General features: G+C 32.9%; 1 protein-coding gene across 1 annotated transcript in view; it reads left to right on the plus strand.

The window, feature by feature from the left end:
• LOC115881354 (orexin receptor type 1-like) overlaps positions 1 to 17,164 on the plus strand; it is a 202,321-nt gene extending 185,157 nt beyond the window's left edge. Inside the window, exon 8 of the mRNA XM_030898799.1 lies at positions 16,066 to 17,164. The gene's annotated coding sequence lies outside the window, so the exon portion shown is untranslated. The remainder of the gene's footprint in view (positions 1 to 16,065) is intronic.
• Positions 17,165 to 17,717: the final 553 nt, after the last annotated feature.

Consider the following 17,717-nt stretch of genomic DNA (forward strand, 5'->3'; position numbering starts at 1 on the left):
CGATTGACTCGTTCCGTAGGATTACACTGAGGTGAATAGTTTGGGTTGAAAATAATATTTACACCATAATTTTTACAAAGATTGGTAAATTCTCGACTTCTAAATTGAACACCATTATCACAACGTAAGTGTAACGGTACACCAAATATCATAAATATTTGATCCTTGATGATCTTTGAAACAGCTGCAGCAGTAGCTTTCCTCAACGGGAAAAATAAACTGAATTTACTGAAGTTATCGGTGACAACCAAAATATATTGATGTCCATGCGAAGATTTAGGAAGAGGACCACAGAGATCAGTACTGATGACTTGCCAACATTGTGTGATAGAGAGTGGATTTCCCATTAAACCAGCTGGTTTCTTCTGCTCTGGCTTTGTCCGTAAACAGACACGACATCGTTTAATGTATCTGGATATATCGTTCTTCATACCAGGCCAATAGAAAAGACGAGCGATTCGATGGTAGGTTTTATAAACACCTAAATGTCCAGCAGTCGGATCATCATGAAATTTTTGAAGAATTTCTACACGTTTCTCCTTGGGAATTACCAATTTCCAAAAATCTGTTGAATCTCGCAATTCAGGAAAATCAGGTTCAATATATTTATAGAGTTTACCAGACTCTACACGCCATTTAGAAAAATGAAGTGGATCTTTAAGGATACGTTCACGCATTTTCAAATACCAACGATCACTAACATCGGAAACCTCTAGAAAATTAAGTTCAATATCAACAACAGGTAACGCTCTCGAAAGAGTGTCCGGAACCACATGTTCCTTACCTTTTCTATGAATTACTTCATAGTCGAATTGTTGAAGTCTCAAAGCCCAGCGACCAAGTCTACCCTGCGCATCCTTCAAGTTCTCCAACCACAACAAAGAGTGACAATCAGTTATGACATAGAACTTAGAGAGTTCCAAGTAACAACGAAGTTTTTCAACTGCCCAAAGAACAGCGAGACATTCACGCTCTGTACTGGAATAATTCCGTTCAGGACGTGAAAGTGTTCTGGATAGATAACATATCACAAATTCCTGATCATCATACTTCTGCGTCAGAACTGCTCCCAATCCATAAGCTGAAGCATCAGTTTGTACATAAAATGGATACTTGAAGTTTGGACAAGCAAGAACTGGAGCGGAAATCAAGGCATCCTTAATTTTAAGAAAAGAAGTCGTGCAAGACTCATCCCAAACAAACTTTTTCCCTTTCCTAAGAAGTCCCGTGAGTGGCGCAAGAATATCCGAAAATCCGTCAACAAAACGTCTGTACCAAGTAATCATACCAATTACCCGTCTGACTTCTTTAACTGTTCGTGGTTCTGGCATATTTACAATAGCCTCCACTTTACCTGGATCTACAGCTATCCCAGATCTGTTTATTACAAAACCCAAAAATTTCAACTCTGGTCTACAGAAATAACATTTCTCTTTGTTCAAGGTTAGGTTAGCGGTTTTTAAACGTTCAAATACTAATTCTAAAACTTCAAAGTGTTTCTCTAAGGTAGGCGTTGCAATGATAATGTCATCAAGGTATTTCAAAATAAACGGTTCCAACTCAGGACCAAATAAATTATCAACTAACCGTTGAAACGTTGCGGGCGCATTATGTAACCCAAATGGCATTCTTGTAAACTGAAATAAACCCCTTGATGGTACAGTAAATGCAGTATATTTACGCGAATCTGGCTCAACTTCTACCTGCCAGTAAGCACTTTGGATGTCTAAAGAACTTAAATATTTAGCACCACCTAACTTCCTCAAAATATCCGAAATGTACGGTAAAGGATAAGCATCGCGTTCCGTAACTCTATTTAATTTACGATAATCTACACAAAATCTCCAAGTTTTATCTGGTTTAGGGACCAATAACACGGGTGAAGACCAACCACTAGAAGATTTTTCAATAACCCCTAACTTTAACATTTTATCTAATTCGGTATTAATAATATCTTGTTTAAAAGGTGATACTGGATAATAACGTTGTTTAATAGGATCTTCCTGTGTAACACGAATCTTATGTTGAACTGCTGTGGTACAACCCAAAGCATTGCTATCAAAACTTGAAAAATAAGAATTAACAATTTGGTTAAGGTGTTCTAAGTCATTTGTCCCTAAGTCAGTTTGTGACTCGATAGAATTTAAAACTGGTGTATTTAGATCTACATCAGAGAAATACCATTCTCCTTTCCTAACATCTGGAACTATTCCCATTCTAATCCAAAAATCTATTCCTAAAACTAACTTATGTCTTAATCCCGGAAATATATATACGTCCATAATTTTAACTACATTACGTAACCTAAGTGGAATTGTAACTACCCCTAAACATTGACATTGACTATCATCAGCGACACGACAAAGTAAATTTGCAGATTGATTTAATTTAATGCCTAAATTCTTAATCATTTCGTATCCCTCTAAATTCATAAATACTTTATTAGCACCACTGTCTAATAAACCATAAAAAGATAAACCTAAAATTTCAACTTTAGCATACGGACATTCACCTTCGCCGACTTGAGCTAAAATGTAATCAAGAACAACTTTACCTTTAAAATCTTTGACCGGACTGTCAACAAAAGAGGCGGTGGGCCGATCAACTACCGTCTCTGCGTAGCGTTTCCCGAACCAGAAGTTCGTGTGTTTTGGTTGTTTCGAGATGATTCAGATGTACTAGGCTCATTACGACTTCGAGAATTCCTATTTGGATTGCAATTAGGACACGAATTCTTTGTGAAACCCTCTTTACCACATCCAAAACAACGAAAATCGTGTTTCCTTTTCGGACAATCTTTCGCAAAATGCCCCGGAGTTTTACATCTCCAACAAGTTTGTTCTCTAATTTGAATTTCATTGACAGTTGGACGGCTTTGTCTCGGACTACCCTTGTAAGCTAAATCAGGTTCTAAAGAAAGTGACGACAAATTAGGCGGCTTAAAATTATCTACAGATTCACGAATTTCCTCGATTTTACGACATAGTTCAATAAGTTCGAAAGGTGATCTAATTTCTGTTAATGCTAATCGTTCCTGGAAGAATGGCAAAATATTTCGACGCAAAACTTGCATACGCAAACTATCTGACACATGTGTAGGCATTCTATCAAATAAACTCGTCATAATAGCTACATATAGACCTATCGACTCGGAAGCACCCTGAGTACGCGAAAGAATTTGTTGCCATAGTTTATCTGCGGATGGAACATACTCTTCCTTCATCAACTTAATCAAACTATCCCAATCACTCGCATATCTCTTAAACCAGTTGTACATTCTCAATGCATCGCCTGCGAAAAGATCTCTAGCTGAGCTAAACAAATTTGCTTTATTAACATTTCTACTAATGCAATGTTCCTCTACCTCTTCTAAAAATGAATTAAAACTTTCAGTAGGTAAGCCCGAAAATTTAATTTGCCACTTATAAACAGGTACCGTAAAAGAAGAATTAACGTTAAAGCTATTATTTAAATTTAAATCATTATTAGGTATCGGTGGAACACGCGGTGACGACGTAACAGGTGGTGGAGAATGCGTTTCTGTATTTCCAGAAGTACTAGGTGGTATGTCTTGAAGGCGTAAATCTGTAAGTACATTTTGTTGTACAGGTTTTAAGGCTAAGTTTTTACTATTATATACAGAAATCATTTCCATCAAACCCTTACGAAGCACGGCACGCTTGCACATAAGATCTGGATCATCAGAAGTAATTCGTTCTAATCTATTATACGTATGACATATCTTTGTCTCGACCCGTCTAACCTGCCCTACAGAACCAGAGAATGTCGTTAAAAATTCCGTAATATCATTCAGCTTAGTCTGACAAATATTTAACTCCTCAGAAGCATCTCCCTCAAAAGGAATAGGTTGGTTAAAAGAAGCATCTTTTTCAAGACTTAAAGCGCTACGAAGACTTTTCCTAAGAGCATCCACATTATCAGACTCGGCTATACCTCGAGATCGAAGTTCCCAAATAAGTTCATCTTTATGCAATCTGTCTACGTCTAGTTTGAAAGGCATTTTAATAGTCAATCAGTTTCACACGAAATAATATTAAAGTAGTTACCACCAATTTAAAAATAAATAACCAATGACACTATCTGCGACTGTGACTGAATTAATTCAATAATAATTTAAATCTAACACTTCCACTTAATCAAATTTCAAAATTCACTAAAAATTTAAAATTTTCAATCATTTATTTAAAATCAATACAATTTTTCCACCAGGCCCTGACAAGTTTGTGCGCCAAAGTTTATAACGCCACCTTGGGTGAAAAAGTTTATAATGAGAACTCAGATTCACCAGGCTCCGTTACAAATAGGTTCCAGCTAGCTCAGTAAATAATTAAGTAAAATATAAATGCACAGAACAAGAGATATCAAAAGGGAGGTGTATGGAAAAAGTGTACTGATTGAAAAGTCCAAAATGTACTGGATTCGTTTAATAAATATTAAATTCAAAGTTAAAACAAATTACCAAGATCTATCATAAAATGTAGCAAATATTTAAATACGAAATAATGAAATATATATATATACTAGTAAAATGGACTATCCGTAAAATAAATTAAATCATGAACAGTATCACAAAATATTGTTGTGACTAAACTGTGAACAACCCTGATGCGTGTTTGTGATTATGATTAAATGTCTATAAAGAATAAAATGAAATTTAAATGTAAAAAATCCCCTGGTATACCAAGTTCACATACGATCGTATATTTAATGTAATAAATTTTAATCAATCATAAACGCAATAAAATAAGAGATGATTAAAGTCTTATCTGTCATCCAGTGATCGTTCCAGTCAGTCCATGAGAAAATCCAGATTGCTGGTCTTCAGTGTCACAGTGGCATTCTTCGTCACAGTGGCATTCCTCGTCACAGTGGCATTCACGTCACAAGGACATTAGTTTCAGTACCAAATCCAGTACAAAAAAAAATTGATAAAAATCTTAAACTAAACCATAATCATCACTAAGAGCCAAGGAACAAGAACCCTTTCCACCATGCGGACCTTCCAAGACAAGATGGCGTCTCAACGCATGTTACTCCATGGAAAAGGGTTCCTTAACTGTCCTCGTACTCATCCCAGTACGTCCACGCACCCATCTACAACTCCTGTCCTCCAACCAACAAAGATATCCCTTTTCAAGGTTTCCCCGGAATTCCAACTACACACAGGCCAAGCTCAATTTCTTGCCAATCGGTCTTCTCGACCCTCAATGAATTCCAAGACCGTAATTCTACTGAACAATCCCAATATGGAACGGCGACCAGCCAAAATTTCACTAGAATTTTTTTTATGTTCGGCAGAGATCAGAAGGCTTCCCTTGCTTTCACCAAGATGGTTCAAAGTCGAAAAAGGACGCATGTTTGCAAAATCCGCAAAAGACGCTGGACTCCAAGATACCAACACAAAATCCAACACAGGCAACCAGTAAAACAAAAGACCCAAAATAAAATTTGATGTAAAATTTTATTTAATGCATACGGATTGAGTGAAACATTTTATTACATCATAATAAAATTATAATAATCCCTATATGAACATAATATCTTCGGAAAATTATTAATACATTTTCCGATCATATATAAAACCGTTTAAAAGATCGAAAACCTAATTTACAAAGACTCATCTGTCAAACTTCAACGTCGGTGTCAAACGATCAGGCTGACAACAATTGAAACGTCAATCTGGAAATCGTAATATAAACAAGATGAAATTTAGGAAAAATCAACTATAATCAGGTAAAATCAATTGATTACACACAGGAAATATACATAATAAAAAATCTTTAACCCTAGTATATAGCAGACCCAACATTCCCACTTGTTGCGTTGAAACAGACAAAAGATAAACACGTCAAGTCTATGTTCCAGAATCCTCCGAAGAAATATGCCAAGAAAATTATCCTAACACAAGCATAAGTCTAAATAAAGAATTAGTAACCACTGTAGAAAGAAAGGTAGGTTTTAAACAGACAAATTGATATTTTATTAATGAGGTTTTATATTACAGTTATCGGAGACAACTCCATCCCAAGAAATTGTTGTGGTGAAGAGATTTAATAGATAAGATATTATTAGAAGTTATATGTACAGTTAAGAAGTAAGCTAATTAAACGTTATTATTCAAGTTATTCAAGTAAGTTTGGTTTTATTCCTAAAAATAAGCAAAATAAGTAAAATAAGTTACGGTGAAATTTTAAACCGTAACAAAGTTTTAGTTTAAGAAAAAACATCTATAATTGAGTAGTTTTTTCTGCTTTTTTGGGATTTCCGGATTGTCGTCATCAAAAGAAAATTGCATAATTACGAATGGTCGAATTGGTCTCCTTTTAATAAAAAAAGTGGCCGGATCATTTTTTTAGTTATAAGGAACCAATCTTCCATTTGGCGATCATGAAAATTATCTATATGCCATATTCCGGCGAATATTGGCGGAAAGCCCATTCTTTGACCCTTTAGGGCCGTTTTTAACCGCTTTTGTAGGACTTTACGAAAAAAAGTGACAACACTTTTTTTGTAAAAAAGGATCTAAGTTTTATTTTTTATTCCAAGAAAATTTTTGTAAATTGCATAATTTGGCTGATATTTGCGAAAAACTGATTTTTCGGCCATCTGGGGCAGTTTTTTCGGTCAAATATGGCAGAGCACGTTGTTTTTTCTCTAAAACTACCCCCCAAAAGTCAAGGTCGACAAATTACGACGAGACTTGGAGACTTTTCGTGTTCTTATTTACTGGACTACTTCTAGAGTCCGCAAAAAAAACGATAATAATATGCGTTTTCCATGACAGTGACATTAGAAAACCAATAAACTTTATTTTATACTCGTAGATGTGTTGATGAGTATAAAATGCAAAGACTAATTCTAAACCTGCTGTAAATCGTTACTATACTTTTCAAAGAAAAAAATTCTTGCAAAAATTATGGCAAACCGCATGCACCCACACAGAAAAAATCCCTCCAGAATTACAAACGGGTTTTCGCACCAACCGTGGTACCATCGATTCCATTTTCCATCCGCTAACCACAGGAAAAAGTAAATGAGCAGCAGTCTAAACTTTATGTTGGATTCATCGATCTAACAAAGGCCTTTGACTTTGTGAACAGAGATGCACTTTAGGCAATTATGAAAAAGTTCGGAGTACCCAACAAATTTCTTACAGTGTGTACAGCCTCCATAACAACAACAAGTCAAGAGTGTCACCATCATGTATCACTCAGCAATCCCTTCCTAACAAACACAGGAGTTAGGCAGGGATGTGTCTTAGCGCCTCTCCTATTCAACATATTTATGGCAGCGCTCTCCATTGTAGTGGACAGCAAACTGCAGGAGAGAGCTTTGGGCATTAGATACAGATACGACGGCGGTTTGTTAACCATAAAATGACTCAGGACAAAAACACGTATACAATTCATCACAGAACTTCAATACGTTGATGACTCTGCTCTAATAGCAAATACGTTACAGCAATTGCAAGAAATATTGAACATATATACCTGGGTATACGAGGCTTTGGGACTTATAAAACTAAAATCATGTGCACTCCCCCGGAAGATCACAACAATGCTATAAAAATCGGAGAAAAACTATTGGAATATGTATGAGGAATTCAATTACCTCGGCAGTTTAATTTCGGAAAAGGCCAATATCGATTCTGAAATTCAGCAAAGGATTAGCAGCGCCTCAAGAGCATTCTGGAAATTAAAAGACAGGGTTTTCTACAATCATGACTTGAGCACAAAAACGAAACTTGCAGTGTACCGAGCAATAATGATTCCCACCATGTTATATGGAAGCGAAACCTGGGTGCCGGACCGCCGACACATGAACGTGTTAAGCAAGTTGCAACAGAGACATCTTAGACAACTCTTAAGAATCAAATGATTCCATCATGTCTCAAACGTATCGGTTCTTGAAAAAGCTAACTGCGAGAGTATTGAAGTCATGATTGCAAAATCCCGCGTAAGATGGGCTGGTGACGTATGCAGAATGCAAGAAAACCGCATACCAAAATCTCTGCTTTACGGTGAGCTTATAGACGGTAAGAGGAAGCCGGGTGGATAACTCAAAAGGTACAAGGATATTTTCCACGAAAACTTAAAGGAGATTAACATGCAGAATGAGTGGGAAGAAGCAGCTCACAATAGAACGGAATGGAGAAAAATTTTAAACTCAGTTAACAGCGACAACCAAAAAGTAAAGAGGCAACAAAGCAATGAGATTTTTGAATGTCCGGAGTGCGGTAGACAGATAACATCACGTATCGGGCTTTTCAGTCACAGAAAAGCTCATGAAAGAAAACGCCTTGCGTGACCATCTTCTGAAGTGTGTCTAATACTCTACAACTAAGTGGAATTGAGTTGGTGTTCGACAGTGGTCGCGCTATTAACTATTAGAACTCTGAACTCAATCGTTATCTCGAAATCGATCAGAAATAATTGATTGTAGTTTTTTCAAAAACTTTCTTAATATTTCTGGTATATTTTCTTCACAGACAGAGTAATGGCAGTATGTATGCATGTGATAATAAGTGAGTAAATTTCTTATTTTGTTAAACCATTTCACTGGGTGTTTGAAACTTTTTCTAAAATAACATTTTGTTTGCCTTCATATAACAGACAGATAGGTTGATATTATATAAATTATTACAGTTAAAAAATGTCAAAACATTTGGCTACATATTGCTTAAAAATCATCAAAATTGGCCAACTAGAACAGAATCTATTGTACTTTAAAATAACTGAAAAATTTAATGTGGCCGTTTTTCGTGCCGTTAGCTGTTAATAAAGAAGCTTTAATTCTCTATTTTCTTTCATTCTTTCGTCAAATTTCATTTAATATTATATGCCTAACATTACCATAACATACTCTCTATTTAATCTACTAAATATTTACATGGAGCACTCAACGAGGACTCTTTAAAACTTAATAATTCAAAAGTTCAAACACGTACGTCCGAATTATGTAATTAATTAACCAAGTTTTGTTATTCAATTAGCTAGGTCAGTTATGTGGGCCAAAAATTGAACGAATTAGGCCGCGGGCAAATTTGCGAAATATCGTGACGGTAAATTTTGGAATTGTTCGACGGACGTAAATTGAGTGTGGACTTTGTATAAGTAGATTACGCCAGGTCAGCGAATGACGAGTATATTTTGATAATGGAAAACTTTTACTATTAATGCATGACCTTTACCTATTATTTGTTTAATGGAATATTCTCTCTAATTATATTATTTGTTGGTGTCAGAACACGTGTAGTTGAGTTATTTCATTTAAATTTGTAGACTTATACTAAGGGCTGACAAAGGTTAGTTTTGGGTCGAGATTTCGGTATGTAAGAAGAGTACAATGCGTTTATAATGTATTGGACAAAGAGTTGAAAGTTACTAAGAACAGTAAAAACATTGCCAAACATATGAAATACTGAGAATCTGTGCACATTGCTAAAACGCGTTAGTGGATTACCTACACATTTGTGTACTTTGCTACACATTTGCTTCAATGATTGCACAGCTACTAAACCATAATCGTCCGAGCTACACATTTTGAGAATTTACATATTTCGTATAAAAGATAATACCATTTTCTTGCTTTTAAATTATCTAAGTTAGTACATCAAAAGAAGTCGCAAATGTACTTTAAATTTTGAACTGACAAATATAGTTTTCCGTCATCAGTGTTCAGGTGTTCAGTAAAATGTCAGAGTACGAACTGGGTCATGAGTCAAGGACCAAATGACAAGAGCCAAAAACGATAAATAGACAGGATTGCTTAATCCCTTAAATAATGCATATTCACTGTTGAATTAGGTCACTGTAGTTCAGAGTCTCACTTCCACTCGTTTGCATACGTGAATATTATTCAATTCCTATTTCACTTCCTTCCATGTCAGCAAGGACTGCAGTTTCTATTGACAAATTTGACCGATTAAACAGTCCTAAATAATCAATCCAGTCGGTCAATCAACAGTCCTTATAGTTTACAGTTTTTAAAAAGAATTAACTGGTCTAATTTGTCCATAAAATCGTTAGTTTCGCGGTATCAATTTTGACGTCACTGCAATCCTTGCTGGCATGAGAAAAAATGGGAAATGAATATATTGACGTATATAAACAAGTGGAAGTGAGACTCGTCATCATGCTTTAAAATTTGGCGAACGTACATCTTATTGGATAGTTTACTGTTATTGGTCATGGATGGCTACACAATGCTACACATTTTTGTGGTCAAGTTCTGCACAATCAAAATTTTTCTTGTGGCAACCCTGGTCGACCCAATCAGTAATCAGTAGTGATGGGAATAATCGAATTATATTCACCATCGAATAATTAGTAATAATTCATATTTCACAATCGAATTAATAATTCGAATTATTTAGTAGTATTATAAATTTAACCTAAAAATAAATTCGTCCCAGCTAGTGCTCGTCTAGGGGCTATTTTAAACAAATTCTGAACCATTGCCATACCTATATTCTATCACTGAATAAAAAATAAAAAAAAATATTCTTTATTCAATGTATTCTATTAACTGTGCCGAAGCCGTTTTAAATTTAAAAGTGCCGAATTTATGATTGTTTCAATTCCTCGTGAAAAGCTCATATCTAAAATAAAAGCTTCTTCTAAAACGATATAAGTGTGTCCTTGTTTACGTGCGGTTCGTATTTCTTTTTATTTTATCAGTTGCAATCAATAATTATTTAGATAAAAGAATAAAATTAATTTTAGTGTTCGGTAGGTGTTCGGTGAAATTTGGGTGAGATGGAAATGAAATGAACCAAATAATAGTAGTATTCTTTCGTTCTGGACGAAATGAAAATTTTCACTTAAACTGATTTATTCCTGCGTGGTATAGGAAATAACAATGATTTCTGGATTTTTCTATATCGGATCGTTCCTTTCTTTGTCGATTCGGTTTATAAATCAGTTTATGTGAAAATTTTCAGTTCGTTCAGAACGAAAGAATACTACTAATAGTACTATACTAATTACTAATATTCGTATTCGTCCATAAGAGGTTATGTTTTATGTTCATTTGTAATTCGGTTACCACAGATATAATATAAAATACTACTAATTTTTATCTCGATTATATCGAAAAAGATAATTCGAATTAGTTAGTTTTAATTTACTATCGAATTAGTCGTATTATTTAATTCGAATTTTCCCAACACTAGTAATCAGTACTTAAAATTCTAGGGTGTACATCATGCGTTCAGCTTCACGACTTAATTACCTCTCGTGATACTTTATTTTTTGTTTATTTATTAAGGAGTCGTTGTAATTTTCCCTATGGCTTGTAAATTTTTAAGGGCAAGTTAGAAACACTTGCACTTTTTGTACAACTAAGTGGAATTGAGTTGGTGTTCGACAGTGGTCGCGCTATTAACTATTAGAACTCTGAACTCAATCGTTATCTCGAAATCGATCAGATTGTAGTTTTTTCAAAAACTTTCTTAATATTTCTGGTATATTTTCTTCACAGACAGTATGTAAAAATTTTTATAAATAAAAAGTTACACGATTGCTGAAAATTGCTATGCACTAAAAGTGAATGGATGTTTTTTTATTAATTTTTGAATGAGAAAAAAAGACAAGCCTATCTATTTTTTCTTATTTAAACATCTTATAGAAAATCCGAACTTCAAAATAAAAGATTCAATATCTAATGTTGTTCTTGAGTTATCGCGCGTTATGTGTTAAAAAGTTGAGTTTTTAATTTATTGCGAGTACTGACGTTTTCACGTTATAAAAAAATGGTTTATGGTTATTAAAAAACTGTCGTTATGAATCTTTAAAAAAATTTGTTATAGCCGAAATAGCTCCAATTATGACCCCATTAGCTAAACTGGTGATAAAAACTATGCTCGTTACCGTAGTTGAACTCATCTAAAAAATTTTTTAGCTGGAATAATAAATTATTATACAAGTTAGACCCTTCTGAAGATATCAATATATTTACTTTTGTTTAGAATTTTTACAGATTATACTTCCTATCACTTTTGGAATAATTATATAATCAATTTTTCGTATACTCGCTATTTAAACACGTGTATTTATGTATACTAGTTGTTTACGATAAAATGATGGTGGCAGCACCGGCGGAGAATGCATCAAGCCTATAAAACATAATTCTACTTTAATTACAGTTTTTGCAGCCCACATTTAAACGAATTCTATTTTTGATAAAATAAATGTCTGTCAGGGCCCGTAATTAAAAAATAATTTTTAATCGTTTAGCAACTAATTAGCACGTATTTAATAATACGAAGTGGGTAAAGTTAAAAATATTTTTTCTTCGAAAAAAACTTTTTGATAAAAATATTTGCCTTCAAATGAGGCAATCAACTTCGGATTATTTGAAATTAATTTTTAGCCGTTTTTAAGCTGGCAAAAAGAACCATTAAATTTGATTTACGTATTTTTGGCTTGGATGGTATATGTCAAAGGTCATTATACTTATATTAAATTTGCAATTTAAATACAATGTTGCTAGTGAGAATTGAATCAATTAATAATGAATTAGTAATATTATACAGGGTGTCAAAATATAGTGTACTAAACCTCATTGGGTGGTTTTGCAGATAAAAATAAAAAAAAAAAGTTATAATCCTTGATAGTATTTACAGTCCTTACAGCCCTCATTTGAAACATGTCCCAAAAATTTCAAGAAAAATAGTTTAACAAAGTTGGTTCAACAATATCTTAAAAATAAACAGAATATATTATTTTTATTTGCCATTTTGAGGGCTGTAACTTCCCCGGGATGTATCTTAAAGCATACCGGGTGTTGCATCGTCGGACGGGACATAGGAAATCCCATGTAAATTTTAATGGGGTCAATTATTAACTTGCCTAATTATTTTAGAGAATAATTCTATTTAGGTTTATTGAAGAGCACTAAAACCCACATTCAAAAGAATAACTTTAGATATTTTTGATTAGCTCGTTTATGAGTTATCGAAGATTTCTTTTTAAATATTTCTCCTTTCTTATGGCCCTGTATTTACTTATGAGCACCAGTCAAGGTAAAAGATAACTGTCAAATGAAGTTGTCATTTCAGAAATTTACCTATTTAGTGCTTTATTATTATTGAAAGCTCATTCCTACATCGGAAATCTTAAAGATGTATTTATAAATACACATTAATATGAATTAAAGTAAAATAAAGTAATCAATTACAAGGTTAATTATAGTATTATTACAATATTCAATAACTTATTAATTTAGCTACTATTAAATTGTTAGAACTTTAGGATTTAAGAAGATGTTCAAATATTCCTCCATCGACTGCTAGACAATAACCCAGGCGATCATAAAATTCTCTTCTTACATTCGCTAGTTGGTAAACTGAAATTCTATTGCATTCGGCAGAAATATCATTTTTTAACTCGTCTAGATTTGGGAATTTTTTATCCTTGTATATCCTGTTTTTTAAATGGCCCCAGAGAAAGAAATCATTTAGCCAAATATCAGGACACCTTGCTGGCCAATTTACTGTATGATTTAGGCCAATAACGTTTCCGTTAAAACTATTTTCTAAATATTCCCGAACAGCCAGGGTACTATGTGCCGGGCAGCCATCCATTTGGTACCAAACTTCCTGATTTTCCCTAGCGGCATCATGTAAAGCAGATAAAATATGATTTTCGAGTAGTTCCAAATAATATTCTGCATTTAAATTTCGCGTAAGGAATAATGGCCCGATAATATTGTGTCCGAATATCCCTGCCCAAACATTTACTTTCTGTGGATATTGCGTCCTTGTTTCGACAAACCTGTGTTGGTTTTCTTTGTTCCAATATCGATAATTTTGAACATTGGGTTCATTATTTAAGGTAAACGTGCATTCGTCAGTGAAACATATGTTTTTTAAAAATTCCCTATCCGTGTTTGCTCTTTCCATCGTATCAAAACAAAACGCCTGCCGCCGTATTTCATCCCCATCTCGTAGCTCTTGGTGCTTTTTATATTTGAAGGAATATTATTTATGTCGTTTCAAAATTCGAAACGCTGTAGTGTGATCTATTCCTATTTCACCCTCAAGTTTCCTTGTATTGATCTTTTCATCGTTCTCTTCCACGCACAATAAAACTTCCAAGTCAGTAGTAGAGTATCATTTCTTGCATATTCTCTTTGTTACTGCCTTGCTTCACATTTGCAATTATTTATTAGGGTACCTTTGGTCTCAAACCTCTGGATATTCCTTGCGATTGTAGATTTTCCAGGTATCGGTCTATTCGGATACAGAGCAGCAAACATGTCCGACACCTTTTGATAACTATTTCCTTGATAATACCATTTAATCATCAAAACTTTTTCTTCGGTGGCTAATATTTTCGATGTAGGTATGAGTTTTTAATAATAATAATAAAGCACTAAATAGATAAATTTCTGAAATGACAACTTCATTTGACAGTGATCTTTTACCTTGACTGGTGCTCATAAGTAAATACAGGGCCATAAGAAAGGAGAAATATTTAAAAAGAAATCGGCGATAACTCGTAAACGGGCTAATCAAAAATATCTAAAGTTATTCTTTTGGATGTGGGTTTTTGTGCTCTTTAATAAACCTAAATAGAATTATTCTCTAAAATAATTAGGGAAGCCAATAATTGAACCCATTAAAATTTACATGGGATTTCCTATGTCCCGCTCGACGATGCAACACCCGGTATATTATGTTCATAAGAATTTTTGCATTATTTTATATGTAGAATCACCCATTGAAATTTGGCCCACTATTTTTGTAACAACCTGTGTAATTATCATATTAATTGTAAAATACATTGTAAATAATATTATATTTATATACAGGGTGTTTCAAAACAAATGCGAAAAACTTTAGGGGGTGATTCCTTGTTCAAAATAAAGGGTAGTTTGCTTTATAAATGTTGGGTCAAAAGTCAACCATTAGGGAGATATCGCGGTACAAATATGGCGGAAAATTAATGTTTTTATTTCTTATCTTGAAAACAAAAAGAGATAGACTAATGAAATTTTATGGAAGCATTACTGTTATGAAAACACACTTTCAGGTAATTTTTTTACTTTTTTAAAATGAGTGGAAGGGGTTGAAATAAACTACCCATATCATTCTTGTTAACGAAATTTAAAGAAAAATCTTATCAAACACATGCAAATGCTTTAATTTGGATAGTTTAGTTTGTTTAGAAACTTTTTTATCTCTTGTGTTTCTTTGATAAAACTCACCGATTTGAAATTAAAAAATAAAATGTAAAGCATTACATGTCAGGACAAAAAACATTTTTAGATTAAGAATCTAGTGATAATAACGTTATAATAATCATCTGATAATAATGTATTGCAGTAGAGTAATGTCAAATAAAATAATATTAGGAACATCCTAAAAAGTAACAGCGGCCGACTAGATTTTTTCCTAAAAAAATTACAGCAGCCCACTAGATTCTTTATCAGAAAATGTTTTTTGTCCTGACATGTAATGCTTTACATTTTATTTTTTAATTTCAAATCGGTGAGTTTTATCAAAAAAATACAAGAGATAAAAAAGTTTCTAAACAAACTAAACTATCCAAATCAATTTTTTTGCATGTGTTTGATAAGATTTTTCTTTAAATTTCGTTAACAAGAATGATAGGGTAGTTTATTTCAACCCTTCCACTCATTTTAAAAAGTGAAAAAATTACCAGAAAGTGTCTTTTCATAACAGTAATGCTTCCATAAAATTTTATTACTCTATCTCTTTTCGTTTTCAAGATAAAAAATAAAAACATTATTTTTCCGCCATCTTTGTACCGCGATATCTCCCTAATGGTTGACTTTTGACCCAACGTTTATGAAGCAAACTACCCTTTATTTTGAACAAGGAATCGCCCCCTGAAATTTTTCGTATTTGTTTTGAAACACCCTGTATATAGTATACAGGCATTTATAGTATACAGACATTGCTTCTTTATTATGAAAATTTTAAAGTTGAAGAAGGCGCTAAAGTTGTCAGCCCTAGTTATAAAATGAACCTGTTTGGTTTGCTCCTCAATTTCCTTATTCTTTATGTCATTGTTTCAGGATAGTATCTACGAGCCTGTATCGTGTGGAACAGCTTATTTGAAGAACTTCAGAAACGACAGAGAATATAAAAATTCTCGTTTGACTGGAATGGAAATGTTCAAGAATTTCAAAGAAGCGAGACCATTTGAACAAACAAGGAATAATTTACACTTGTGAGTGCTATTTACTTTAGAAGGAGACGTTTAATAGTGAATACTGTTTTGTAAAGGTGCCAATTCTATACTCTTAAAATCTTGATGATGTTCTGTAACACTTAACGTATATTTGTCGTTAGTATATATGCACTAACAAGTACCAATTGCATTTAAGGATATTTCGAATAGTTTATAAAAGAGCTAAAATATATTGTAAAGACAATAAAGATAAGTAAATATGTAGTTCAAAATATTTTTATTAGAAACATTTAAAAAGAAAATGATTATGTTTCTGTTTTTTATATTTAATATTTTCAAAAAAAATAGTTTAGTATTACAGCATTCTGCGTCCTGTTATATTCTTTAATGTATAGTATAAATAAATTGACTTATCATCGAGTTCATTACTAAAGATATCTCAATATTAACATTACATTCTCTAAGTATAGTCTGAATCTCTAAAACGCAAACCGAAGATACAGAATGATTATTTTTATTTACTAAATAAATATATTTGTTTTTAAAACATTCGTACTTTTGTATAAATATTATGAAAAGAGATTTAAAAAAAAGATAAAATGTAGATCATATACTTATATATTATGACCTGCAACATATTCTATTAACTATTTAAATTATTAAGCTAAATAATTGTAAAAATGAAATAGTATATAAAATAATTAAATAAATGTTGCTCAAATTAATGTATATTCTATTTAGATTCTAACTGCTGACTTAGGGGGGAAGGGGGGAGATGGTTTAAATTTTTAAATCTAGTATATCTTAAGCTGCTATTTACTGAATGTCTCAAAACATCTAGATGTAATATTTTCTCTTTACTCTCATACGCACATAATAAGTTGAAAAACAAATATTTGTTAGAATTATTGTAAATCGTTTCATTTTTTTGGTTTCAAAATGGTAAACATTTATAAATACATGTTTTATTATAAAAACAGAAAAAAAAATGTTTAAATAACAATTTAAAAACAATAATTGTTTAATTAATGCTTATCTACACATACAGGGTGTCAAAAAATAGTGTATCTAACTTCCTTTAAGCTACATTCTGTTTACGTATAAAATAATATTATTCTTCTTGATTTCGCTCATACTAAAATCGATGCATCGTAATCATTAAACGCAAATATCTTGAAAACCGTTCACTGTTTCGAACTAAATGAAGAGCACCCTCTTTACGTAAAAAAGTTCTAAGCTTTAATTTTCATTTATTGAATTACTGTATCAGGATAAAAAAAAACTACCGCCAGTAGTACCTTCTACCCTAAAGAAAAGTACTACCGGAAAGTACTCTTTCAGGGCTGTTACGGAATTTTACACTGTCGCCATTCGATTTGATATTAAAATGTGTGTAAGAGTACCAAATTTCAAGAAAGACGATTTACCAATGTACTTAAAAATAAACAAAACATATTAATTTTGTATAGGCAGCGTAATTATTATTTTTATATTAATTTTATTTACCATTTCAAGGGCTGGAACTTCCCCGGTAAG

Source organism: Sitophilus oryzae, unplaced genomic scaffold (genome assembly GCF_002938485.1).
Source record: "Sitophilus oryzae breed Bouriz unplaced genomic scaffold, Soryzae_2.0 scaffold_1716_pilon_pilon, whole genome shotgun sequence".
In the NCBI taxonomy this organism is placed as follows: domain Eukaryota; kingdom Metazoa; phylum Arthropoda; class Insecta; order Coleoptera; family Curculionidae; genus Sitophilus; species Sitophilus oryzae.